This window comes from Corvus kubaryi, unplaced genomic scaffold, assembly GCF_017639235.1.
Source record: "Corvus kubaryi isolate FWS band 111438036 unplaced genomic scaffold, C.kubaryi_AGA036_p1.0 37361, whole genome shotgun sequence".
In the NCBI taxonomy this organism is placed as follows: domain Eukaryota; kingdom Metazoa; phylum Chordata; class Aves; order Passeriformes; family Corvidae; genus Corvus; species Corvus kubaryi.
In genome coordinates this window covers 1,455,034-1,468,069 of record NW_024581118.1, presented here as the reverse complement: position 1 = coordinate 1,468,069, position 13,036 = coordinate 1,455,034, and the positions used below count along the sequence as shown (strand labels likewise).

At 47.3% G+C, this 13,036-nt stretch overlaps 1 protein-coding gene across 6 annotated transcripts in view; it reads right to left on the bottom strand.

Annotated features, from left to right (window-relative positions):
• The window catches only part of PLA2G4A (phospholipase A2 group IVA), a 70,202-nt gene extending 59,432 nt beyond the window's left edge, over positions 1–10,770 (bottom strand). For 2 of the 6 annotated variants that reach the window (XM_042033865.1, XM_042033870.1), the window contains exons 1-2: positions 10,472–10,577; positions 1,531–1,631 (exon numbers count right to left, since the gene is read on the bottom strand). The gene's annotated coding sequence lies outside the window, so the exon portion shown is untranslated. Of the gene's footprint in view, positions 1–1,530; positions 1,632–10,471; positions 10,580–10,677 lie in introns of those variants that run through there. The other 4 variants (XM_042033868.1, XM_042033869.1, XM_042033866.1 and 1 more) reach the window with 4 other exon arrangements.
• Positions 10,771–13,036: the final 2,266 nt, after the last annotated feature.

Sequence of the window (13,036 nt, the reverse complement as noted above, 5' to 3'; positions counted from 1 at the left end):
GTGAGGAAGACAGAAGTCGCAGAATTATCAGGCCACTGATACACTCCATGTTACAGGAGGCAAGGCCAGGGGAGTCAGGGGCATCAGACATGGTCCTTTAATAAACTTGAATTAGGCTGGATTCAATCCAAGAAAAAAAAACATCCTCCCTATCTTACATTCTGCAAGGAATGGCCTCCCCAACAGGAATATTCAAGAGGCTGGAAGCATCTCTGCCTGAATACCCACACCTGTGTCATATGGGCCATGGAAGTTCCCTGGACAGAAAACCCAGCCAAGTGCTATAGTTTCCCCATGGACACCATCTTTAGGTCTGCGGAAGAGGCAACTGATTCAGGGCACAATGGTTTATGTTACAATTATCCTGCTTACGCAAAGGAATCTTAACAAGAACCACTCGCTGCAACAGCCTGTGGGGTTATGAGAAAAACCCATGTCGCCATACGTGAACTCACTGTATGGCAAACTCACAGAAGGATTTCAACGTGAACTGAGTGAATTCCAAGTAAGGAGTTCATCTATTCCAGGAATGAAATTGAGTTAATACCTTTAAATAAGTGTTCTCCAACGTCATATTTTACTTCAACTTAAATCGCACTGGAAATAAAAAACGGCCTTGAGAGGGAAAAAAACAAGCTCAGCTGAGAGATGCCAAGAATACTCTTTAAAAATGGCAACAATCACTATCCTTTCCTACAGAAATCAAAGCCACAAGGCAGAGTGTTTAGATGGCAGAGTCTCAAAACTGGTGAAAAAACCTCAGGCAGCTGACCAGTAATCCCCACTGTGTGGGTCAGGCTTATGTGGGAACCAGCTCACTTGTTTTCCAGCAAGAAGAAGAGATAAAGAATGTGAAAAATCTGATGGAAGTTCCATGAAAAAGAATTATTAGCATATAGACCTAAAACAATTACAATGTACTACTCAAGTCCACCTATAATTTGTGTCATTGCAAGACCATCTCCGCAGGTAATTTACTACGAGCACAGTGCAATTAGGAAAAGCAGATGGAAAAATGCCCAGCATTTCTGTACATTAGGAATTTGGAAACTACTTATTCCACAGTTAAACTTTTCATCATATAATCCTGGAATGAAGTGGGTTGGAAGGGACCTTAAAGCCTATCCAGTGCCATCCCCTGCCATGGGCAGGGACACCTTCCACTACCCCAAGTTGCTCCAAGCCCCATCCAGCCTGGCTTTGGACACTTCCAGAGATGTTTGACAGTTATTTGTTTAAAGGTATTTTCACTTTTGGAAGCCCAGCTTAAGGCTCGCACTTGAATTCTGAGATACTGGGTGCCCCAAGAACCTAGAGCCAGGCTCTCTGAAATGGAAAAACTCACTGCCAGTGGCAGCTTCCAAAGTCTTGCCAGGAATGCAAACACTTATGCAAGAACTCCTAAAATTAAATGATAGACATCTCAACTGCAACACCTGACCGGGCAGAGCTTTTTCTTGACTATGTTCCTTTAAAGCTCATGTGAAGGGGGGAAGGAAGGAAAAAACCTCCCCTGCATTTCTTTCTTACCTGGAGCATTGGCAAAACTTTCCACTTGCTCTGCTGCACTGTGGTCAAGAGTTGCTGCCTGCCAAAAGCTCAGGATTCCCCTTCCAGAAGCCTCACTGGTACTGTGGAAAGAACTGTTGCTGCATGATTTAGAGGTCTAGAATCAGCCTCCAAAAATCTCATTCCAAATCCATCCCTGTCCCTTGGGGACAGCATTGACCTCAGCCAACTTCTAAGTATTTCTGGGCCAACATCTTTTAAAGATTTCATTGAAATCACGAGGGTTTGGTTCTTACATATCTTTAACTTATCCACGCCTTCATTCCCCTTCTTTTGCTTCCCTGCTGTAAAGTAGGAATGGTTTAAAAACAAAAACCCTAGGGAAAACATTAGAATTACCTTTTGTTTAAGTATTTATGGGGTTTTGGGGGAAGAAACCAACATGCAAAGGTGCCTGATCCACTCAGGCTTCAACTGCAGCTGACAGTCCTTCTGCACTACAGTTATGCAGTGGTTTCACACAAAAAACCAACAAAACCAGCTAAAAACGGAAAGAGCTGGTAAAATTAACAGCAGACTTCTGGTAAGGTAACGCACGCAAAACAAATTTAGCTGAACATAAGGTCAATATTTCCTTTCAATATCTGTTTCACTTTTTTTCAGTTCAATTGGTATCAACTTTGGGGATTTCCTGGCATTTTTGGCACAGGCTGTAGCCCCGGCCAGCACACCCAGGCTGCTGGCACTGCCAGGCTGGAGGAAGGGCTGCACACACAAGGTGTGTTTTGTCATCTCCCACTCGTCATGTCTGCACAATGTGACTCAGCTTTCTGGTTTTGGGCTCCTCACTCCAAACACGAGCTCTGGTCATCGTCTGCAGCGAAGGGGACAATTGTGCAGCACTTCCTTTGGTCTCTACGGCACTTAAAGCATGACAAAGTTGGAGTGACTCAAGGAAATCTGTCTGGACTTTCTAGTAAAAGTAGTCATGAACAAACTTCTGATGCTGGCATTTTTCAGCCTCTTTAAATGCTGCAAGTAAAATTTATATGGAAATATTTTATGGCTATTGACAAGCTGGAGTCTGAGTAAGTAACATAAATATATGTTTTACACACAAAGACAAACATAGACATGCCCAACGCATATATTATATTTTTGAGAGGAGAGATTAAGTACTTCCATAACAGTGGTCTTTGTCTTGTATCCAACCCTTGGCTGCTGAGCAAAGCCAGACCTGGAGCAAACCCCACCTAGCTCCACACAGCCAAGCCTCTGGCCAAGCAGACCTTCAGCCCTGGATCTGAGCTGTTACACAGAATCCCAGACCGGTTTGGGCTGGAATGGGCCTTAAAGACCATCTCACTCCACCCACAGGGATGCCACTCACTATCCCAGGTTGCTCCAAGCCCTGTCCACACTGGTCTTGGACATTTCCGGGGTTGGGGCAGCCACAACTTCTCAGGAGCAAGCAGCTCCTGAGCTTCCAGCTTGTGTTTGAAGGCAACCTCATTTTGGCAAAGATTTGCTCAGGGGATTTGACTTTCTCCACAAGCCTTGGCTGGGCTCTGCTCCACCCTCCTGTCCTGCTGGAGAGGGTGAGCAGTGGCACCTTCCTGCCCGGAGACCACACTGGGAGCAGTGCCTCACTGCCTCTTCCTGGGCTTCCTCTTTCTGTGCTGTGGCTCTCACAACTTCCCCAAGCTCTCTGTTCCCTGGGCGGCTCTGCCAGCCCTGCCCAGCCAACAAGGCCGTGCTCCTGCTCTTTTCCAAGGGCTTCAATTTTCTGCCCCACCATTTCGGATGGATTCAGAATGCCAACAGTGAAAACGCTGAGCTGTGGCATGAGCTCCAGTGCCACCCCTGCTGATTTAGGAAAAAAGCTTTGAATCAGGTGCCACTTCATTTTTAGGTAACTGTTATTCACACAGCCAAGCCCTGAGAGGATGAAGGGAAGGACTGAAGCCGAAACAAACTGATGCCGAACATTCCCAACTAAGGCTTTGGAGATAGATTAAAACTGGAAATAACATCTTTATACAACTCTTGGAAAATTTTCTCTATCATAAGCAAAAAACAAATAATTTTCTCTTTACTGTAATGTGATTCTGCCAGTACCAGAAGGTTAATTCCATCAGTGGTTACATAAAGCAGAAAAAAACCACAGAACTAACACAACCCATAAAAACACAGCAACTTAAACATGGCCTTCAGGAGTGTGACACAATAATTCTCAGTCACTAAGGAGCCACAAACGATGACTTCAAAAGTAAAAGGGAGGAAGAAACCCCAAATTTACATATCCCCTTGTTAAAAGAGCTTTGCAAAATCAGGGACACAAGGGGGACTTTCATGCTTCTCTCTGAGGCACAGAGGATTGGTTCAGGAAACTTAAATGAACTATGACTACTCTCTTACCAAACTACCTAAGCTTCTAATTTAACTATTTCTTAAGACACCGAGGGCTTACTACCTCCTTTGCCAACTCAAACGCTCTCTCAGCATATTAAACACCCATGGACGTGTTGGCTCTGTGGTAAAAGGGAAATGACTGACACGTTACAGGGCAGAGATTATATAGCACAGGTGTTTGAGCACTTTTCAAGAAGACTTTTTGTAAAGAAAATGTCAATTTGTCAAAGCACTAAGCTGTCAGAAGAAAACGACATCAGTTTAAATAAAACTCTTTGGGGGAAGAGTTTAACCCCATTTATACCCAAAACAGCAGTTAAATGTAAACAGCCACTAAGTGGCCAGTAAAGGTCACTCTCAGCTGTGGGAGAACAACTTTCCCTGCACACAGCATTCCTTTCAGATGGTGATTTTGATTCGGATTTGACTTAATGCCTCGGAAGAAGCCATTTAATTTCACAGAATCATAGAAGGTTTGGATTTGAAGTGACCTTAAAGCCCATCCAGTGCAACCCTGTGCCGTGGGCAGGGATGCCTTCCACTGTCCCAGGGCGCTCCAAGCCCCATCCAACCTGGCCTTGGACACTTCCAAGGATCCAGGGGCAGCCACAGCTTCTCTGGGCACCCTGTGGCAGGGCCTCCCCATCCTCATAGGGAAGGATTTCTTCCTAACAGCCAATCTAATTTTCTCTATATCAAAAACACCCTTATAAAAATATAACCTGTGTTCTCCAGGCCACAGGGGAGTTGAAGAGCTCACTGAGTAACACACTGAGTTAACGAATTTGGGATTCTTGGAAAAAGGAATTTAAGTATCAAAAGCAAAATAACACTTGGAAGCATGTCCCAGCTGAATGTAATCACTCATCAAGAAAGCCTGTGTGGACATGTGCTATTCCAAGTGGAAAATGCCAGAGAAATGCAAGATGTTGGCAGGCTTTGCCATTAGCAAAGAGCTGGTTCTCATTACCATCAGCACAGGCTTCACAGCAGCTCCTTAAGGGAACCTCACAGTGCCTGGGAAAAGCAGAGAGTCTGAGAGTATCGTCCCTGAAACAAACAAAACCCCCTAAAAATACACCAGATTTAGAGAAACCAGGACCTGCTTCCCAGCACCCTCCTCTTAGCAAGCTCCTGTTCCCTTTTGTGGCAGGTTTTTCACCAGCACTGTCCTTAAGTCACAGCTGTAGGGCTTTGGTTACATGGGGAGAACTAGTTTCTCTTCACAATACAACAGTCCCCAAACACCAGGTTTGTGAAATTTACAGAGTCCTGCCCTTATCAGGAGATAAAGGGGTGTTACACTCAGTTCTGTGGTTAGAAACTCTTTATCCATTCTCTGTGGATTAAGGAGGAAAAGGATTCAAACAGAACAGCAGCACATGAACAGTTGGTTCTGTATTTTATAGAAATTATCTAGGACAAGAGATGGCCACTGTTGCAATGTTCACTTAACACACACCCATATTTATGAAATTAAAGAACAGATGCTCCTCAAAAGTCTTTTAAAATTCTCCATTATAGGCCAGTTTTGAAAAACAGAGCACAAGGCAATCAACCAGAAAGCTTCTACTCAGTTACATTCCACCGGTTTACAACCACCTTCTCCCCAAAATGTAGTTTTGTGCTGTTTCTCCCAGGACTGCCAGATGAGGCAGCAGCTGCTGGCTTTGCATAGAGCTCCAGTTTTGCATCTGGGGTCCAAAGGCACAGTTTTTGGGATGGAGCATGCAAAGTGATCGAGCATGCCCCAGCCAGAGCTGCTCCCTGTTCAGTGCAATCACCCACAGGTGCTGTTTGCTTTCCCCTGAGATGGGACAGAATGAAACCTCTGCTTGGGGACATTTGTTTTTAGCATCCATTTGACAGTGCAGTAAGTTAAATGCATGAGTAACACAGTTTTAGGAATCAAACCCTATTTATAATCTCTACCCTTGAGAAATAGACATGGTAGTGGGGAGGGGGGGAAAAAAAGCATCACCAAATCAAAAGTAACCTCGCACCGAACCTGTAAGGCCAAATCTTTCTATTTAATAGTATGGCCAAGGCCATACTGGAGCAGATGGGATGAGACAGCCTGGACATGTGCATCCAATTCTTACTCCATCAGCTCCATCTATTGCAACATTCCACTTACCAGTCTTGTCCTTCATACATGTTTAATAAAATGCAATTCCTTGGGGGCTGGGACTGCCACTTACCACAAGAAATACATGCTTGTACAGATCTTACTGTAAGATCTCTGTGTGTGCACAAGCAAGGGCCTTTATAATCCCAGTAAATATAAAAGGATCATTTATTACGGAACTGCACATTCCTAAACATCTTGGCAAAGGATATGAGCACTGATATTACTAGTAGGAAAAGAAATTAAGAGTCTTACTGATTTATGCTGAAATCATTCTAAGGAAAATACGAGATGAATATAAAAGATGAGTCAGTTCAACAGCTTTACTATCAGGTAACCATAAAAACACACAGGTGACTGATACATCTCAAATAGTTCAGAACTTGTGTATGTGGAAGCTTTTGACCCTGTATTTTCTGTCTCCTTCCTAAATTTTCCCTAAATATTTAGGGAAGCTGGAAAGATGGAAAAACAAAGATTTTTGTTTGCAGGCTAAGCTGTACTTTGAAAAATACACTTTCAGCATCCTAAGCTGAAGCAATGTTTTTATCAGGAGAAAAAGCAGCTCTGTATCCTTCTCTCCAAGTTACCCATGCTACCACTCATCTGGAAGGAGATTAACCATCACAATTAAAGAGGGCTTGGACAGCAGCCCAGCTCAGAGACCACAGGCAGGATCCACTCATTCCAGCTCCAACACCATCCCCAGGGACTCTACCCCTCGCACAGAGCAAAGGGCACTCCCAGCACATCATCCCTGTGCTCTGGGGGATCTCTCTTTAGAATCACATGGATTTTATCATGGAAGCACCTGTTTTTCCTCCAGGGATCACTTTAAGAGTCTGGGACACTCCCACACTGACTCCTACTCCGGCTGTTTGTCAGTCTAGATCCTAAAAACATCCTTCCCTACACGTGCCGAGAATCTTGGAATTCCCAGCACGCAGCAAAAGCGTGAACTGAGATGGAAGTGTCATCCCCACAACCCACTCTCTGGGAAAGGAAAACGTTCTGGGAGAAAAGCTGCAGTGTCTGTGTCCCCCTAGCACAGCTGCCAGCTGAGACAGGACCAGCACAGGCTGAGGAAAAACCACTGCTGACAGCCCATAATGAACCCGTGAGAAAACGAATCAAATCTGTACAACTATCAATATATGGTTGATGTTTTCCCCTCACCAACACTGTGGGTTTATTTTTTACAGGAACTGTGTCATACTATATAACGCCACAGAATCCCAGAAGGGACCTTAAAGCCCATCCAGCCCCACCTCTGCCATGGGCAGGGACAACTTCCACTAGCCCACTTTGCTCCAAGCCCCGTCCAACCTGGCCTCGGACACCTCCACAATGTGTTCAAGCTGGAGAACTAATTGAAATTCCTAAAAAAAGTCCAAGAATTCTCACTTGCAGTTATTGCCACAATATTTTCCACTTTTAAAAATTAGAGAAAAGATTAAATGCTCACTACTTCCTTTTACTTCTCCCATAATCTGTTTTAAAAAAATATAATAATATTGGAAGCTTCTCGATGCTTTGTTTGGTCCTGCTTTGGGGACCACTCTCCCTTGTCCTAGAGCCCACCTCCCATCCCTGCCTCATGAGCTGAGTAACTCTGCTCCAGACGTTGACACACAGGCTACTGGAAATTGGTACAGTCAGGAAATTTGGGTCATCTCTCTGAGGTAAACAGTAAATGAAAACACTCAGGAAAGTCTGAATACCAAGGTGGTGAGGGGCTGCTTTTTTTCTTATTTTAAAAAAGGAAGAATTCTTTTGAAAGTATTCTGTTACTACATCACGTTATTATAACCTAGGGCAGTGATGAGGTAATTTCCATTACCAAGGCAGGTTCTGGGATTTGTTTTTCAGACTACTGAGAAAGACACAGTTATATCACAGTGCCACAGCAAACACAGACAAGAGTTCATCACCTTGCAGCGAGATCCTGCTGCCTGTTCCCATGAAATCAAAGAGAAATCCTTCCACAAATTATGTGGAGCTTCTGTTTAGAAAAAGACAAATGAAATAAAACCAGACTGGTTGCAAACTCAGTTTAAAAGTGTGTCTCCTGAGTGGCCCCCAGGCCTTAACTGGAAGCTGAATCCCTAGCTGAACCAGAGCTGTAGGGAAGGACCTGCTCTTATTGCTTAAATGATGTCCAGACTGTAAGGCACCAATATTTTTGACAGGTACTTGCTCATCAATGTCAACTAAACAATTAGTTAAGAATTCAGTTTTGCTCCCCCAAGACCACTCCCCCTCCTCGGAACTGCCCTGAAGGATAGGGACACTCTGCTCCACAGCAGTGTTATGTGTCAGGTAAAAAGTAAATCGGAATTTAATCTCTCAACTCCACACATTCACCACAGACCATACAACACTCGGAGCTTTTACCTCTTGAGCTAGAAATTTGCCATGGAAAACTAAGTATTTTCTCATATTTTGTAGTCAGTTCTCATATACTTGAACTTCTGGGTACAAGGGGGAGACACCTTCTCTGGATGCTGCTTGCTTCTATCCCTGGTATTTTCCAGCCCAAGCCATTCAATTAACTTCACGTGATTCGAATTCACAGTTCCCAAGTCTCCAGTTCCACTGCCAACGCTGTCCTGTTCCAGCCTACATGGAAGTCACTGAAGTTGCCACATGCCTGGATGTTGCACATCAATTCAAACACTCCGACAGAGCCATTCCTGTTATTCCTGCAGCAATGTGCATCTGGAAGGTCATTGCTGCATTGCACTTGGGTTTGGCCCTCAGCATTGTCAGGAAGAACTGAGGTTATCCAAAGTGTCAGTGAAGTTTGCTCAATGGCTTTGCAGGAATACCTCTGAGGGAAATACTCAGTGCTCACCCCAAGCTCATTATTTTTCCCCTCTGTAGGATGAAAATGCACGAACTGAAGGGAAAAACTAAGGCAAAACCTGAAATATTTCTCATACTAGCTGGTTTAGGCCAACTGGCAAAAGCAACCTATTCAAAGTGTCATGAAAATTATACCCATGATAACAATGTTCAGTGGAACATATTCAAGTTAAAATGAAATCAAGTATGCAACCCTAGTGACGCAGCAGCATTGGATAACTTTTCTTTTCCTCCCCGTTTTTGTTTTGTTTTGTTTTTTTTTTGGTTTTTCCTCTAATTTTTTTAAGAAAAACAAATCATAAACAGCACTTGGTGCCAAGAGTCAAACTGGTGTTTTCCCAGTGCAGATTGACTGGCCATGCAGGAGGAGATGCATTGATGGGATTTGAGCATAAATCAATATTTGCATTTCTCTTTTGTTATGGATCCCCACCATAGGGGAACAAGAGAGTGCAGAAAGGTGGACAGGGCCAACGTGGAGATTTGGAGAGACAACAGTGCTAGAAGAGCACTTATCTCTACACTGTATATTGAAAACCTCTCACTAACAAAAAGGAACTAAAATAAGCACGTTAATTTTAGATTCATGCTTTCTGTCTGGAATCCTGAGCAGGCTGAACAACTCTTGGTAACCACAAAGCAGCTGATCCCATGCATCAATAGTTTCAAGTGCATCTCACCCTACTGAGGTGCGGAACAGCATCTTCTGCCAGGAACATCCACTGCAGTTAAGGTCCTACCCACACCACTGCTCCTCCCTTGGGGTTGGAGCTTTAACCGGGAGTCTGCATCCCATCATCCACATGGCAAGTTCCACACTCAGCAGTTCAGGCAGCCGAAGGGATTTTCCCCAAAGGGAAGGCACAAGGTGCCTGTGGACAAGCTCTGGGCAGCCCCAGCTCACACCAGTTCCCCAGGGAAGGGGACAAACCCCAGTGCAAACCCTGAGCTGCTGGGGGGGAGCACGACCACCAGCACAGGAACTGGTCCCACCACTGAGGCAGCAGCTTCTGCACTGGTGCAGCAGGACGGGCCAGAGGCCGGACAGGGCAAATACCCTGCACCTGTTAAGTGCGGGAGCCGGGTCCCAAAGAGGCACACGGAACCCCCATGAAAACCAGGGTGTTCCAGGCCAGGTTGGACGGGGCTTGGAGCAACCTGGGATAGTGGAAAGTGTCCCTGCCCGTGGCAGTGGTTGGGACTGGATGGGCTTTAAGGTCCCTCCCAACCCAAACCATTCCGCGATTTTGGTCCATGATCACACCAACGTAAACGAACAGGAACCTGCTAAAGGCTGTGGCCAGGAACTCTTACAGGCATTTCTCTCACATCAGACCCAAGAGAAAAGCTGTTCTCGCAGGCATTTTGCGGAATGTTCCCTCTGCAGCCGCCCTGCCGCACTTCCCCACAGCTCCCACGGCCGACTGCTTTACCGCCGGTGCCCGTGCCGGTGCCAGCCGCGGGGACGGCCCCGGCTGGGGACGGAGCTGCGGGACCTGTGCAGGGACCCCGCGGTCCCGCTCCCACCCCGCTCCCCCCGCGCTGCCTCCCCCGTACCTCTCGGAGCCCTCGCGGCCGGGGGTGTCCTCACAGGGACCGTTCCCCGCGGGGGCTCCGCCGGCCCCGGCCCGGCCCGTCCTGTCCCGCCGCGGGGGCGGCTCCGCACCGGCCCCGGCGCCGCTCCTCGCCCGCCCTGCGGCCACTCCAGCCGCGCCCGGCCCCGCTCCCACCCCGCGTTGCCCCCGCTCCCACCCCGCGCTTACGGCTGCCGGGCTCCGCCAGGCGCGTCCCGCTCCCGCCGCGGGCGGCTCCGCGCTCCGGGTGGGGAGGGGCCCGCGCCGCCGCCGCCTCTTAAGGAGGATCCCGGCGCTGGCCTGGGTTGGTGGGAGACAGGGGATGTGAGGGGGACAGGGAGCGTCAGGGGGAGCAGCGGGTGGGAGAGGGCACAGGGGGTCTGAGGAGGACAGCGGTGGGGCTGTGGTGGCTCTGTCCCTCCGGGCGCTGCGGTGACCGGGCCGAGGGGGACGGAGGAGCCCTGGGCGCTGCCGTGGGGAGAAGGGCGGGCGGGCAGCGCTCGGCCGGAGCCGGAGCGAACGACTGATGTGACAGAAAATTGTAATCAAATAAATAGAAATTGCATTAAAATATCCCTTGCTTTAAAAAACCCTCGCTGTCGCGGCGGTGGTGGGTGTTCCTGTGGGAATATGCCTTCCGCAAGGTGTTTGATTCAGCAGGTGTGACCACAAAACACTTTCTTTCCCTGCAAGTACCTCGCGAACATTTGCAGGTGTAACACTTTCACTTACTGACTCTCGTCTTTGAAAGGATGAGTGTTGAAACAGCAGTGACTGCCCTGTGAACCTCGGCCAGGTCCACCAAGGTGTTGCTTGATCATTCAGTTCCCTTTGGTCCACGTTTACACTTCCATCTAAAAAGTGGAATTTCGAGTCACTATTGATTCTATCAATTTTGCCCTTTGTGATGATTAAAGACCGTAACATTCTCTTCCATTCATTCACATTTTTTCTGTTTTGCTTTAATGGACTTAAAATTGAGGTGTTTTGAAATACGTCTAAATGAAATATATGTCTAAATTGCATTGTATTATTTGCTGCATCGTTTCCTGCTCAAGGGGGAATGGCCTTAAGCTGAAGGAGGGCAGGTTTAGATTAAGAAAGAATTGTTCCCTGTGGGGGTGCTGAGGCCCTGGCACAGCGTGCCCGGAGAAGCTGTGGCTGCCCCTGGATCCCTGCAAGTGTCCAAGGCCAGGTTGGACGGGGCTTGGAGCAGCCTGGGACAGTGGAAGGCATCCCTGCCCGTGGCAGTGGGTGGGACTGGATGAAATTTAAACTTCCAACCCAAACTATTGCATGATTCTATGATCCTTTGTTTAACACCCAGAAAGGTATTTGCCACCTGGGCTTTTGGACTTCACAGTGAGTCAGGGGGAGAATCTGACAGGCTCAAACCTCAGCTGCTGCTCGCCCATAACTTGCACTCTCAACGTGACACCTCTCAAAGACACCAGTTCTTCCCCAGACACACCAAAAGACGAGACTGAGTTTCACTTCCACACTGACGTCAAGCTCTTTCCAAAGACCCATTTTTACACTGGGGCTTTGCACAAACTCAGTGCCTAAATTGGAACTCACTTCTTTGAAAAACATGGTCATAAAAAAGCAAAGATAAAGGGGGGAAGAAAAAGCTTAAATGACTCAGCCGAGACCTCCTCAAAGTGCAGCAAACCAAAGGATACTGTTCCACAAGTGAGGGGCACGTAGGTGGCATTCACATTGTATTAACCAAGTTCCTCAGTGTCTGGCAAAGCAGTAGCCACAATTAGAGGACAGCAAGCCACTCCTTGGCACAAAGCAAGCCAGAAACCTAATTTTCTCCATCATCTTACTGGTCCCCTGCTGTGATGCACTGAGGGACTGAGCCACTCTGGCCACTACTGATGACCCAGTGGTCTGTCTCATTTGTGAGGGAAAAATGCAGGGTAGTGCTGCCCTGTAAGGGCTGTCACAAAGAAGGGCGAGTTTATGTTTAGAAAGCCAGCCTAGGACTGCCAGCTCAGAAAGCGCCTGTTTGATGTGGCAGCCTCCTCCTCCACGTCCTCATTGTGCCCATTTGAGGGAACATTAACCAGAAAAATGCAGTGAACTCATGATGGTGCCATTATTTGGGTCCTTTTGTCTTCCACGTCAACCACTGTCTGAAGACCACCTCGTCTCTTGGTAGGAAAGGACGCTGAAATGTGTCAGAAGAGCTCAGTGTTGGTCTGGAGACATGTAGAGATGACAAAAGCATTAATAAAATTGTTCTCATCGAGTTAGTTACCCTTTCCCCTTTGACTGGGGATGGACCAGCAAGGCTGAGGGTCTGACCCCCTTGTCTGTGCTCTAAATCCCCCAACTGTACTGATTTGAAGTGTCCAAGAGATGCCCTGCTGAGCACAAGAAGAGCAGAGTTCCCAGAGCTCAGAGGTGACCCTAAGTGCCCAGGGCAGGTGTGAGCCACATTCCTGGGGGTCCTCCTGCTCCAGCGTCTCCCTGGCACAGCTCTGCTCCAGCCACAAACTTGTGCGGAGCCACGTGCTGCTCACAGGCCTGACCAGCTGCC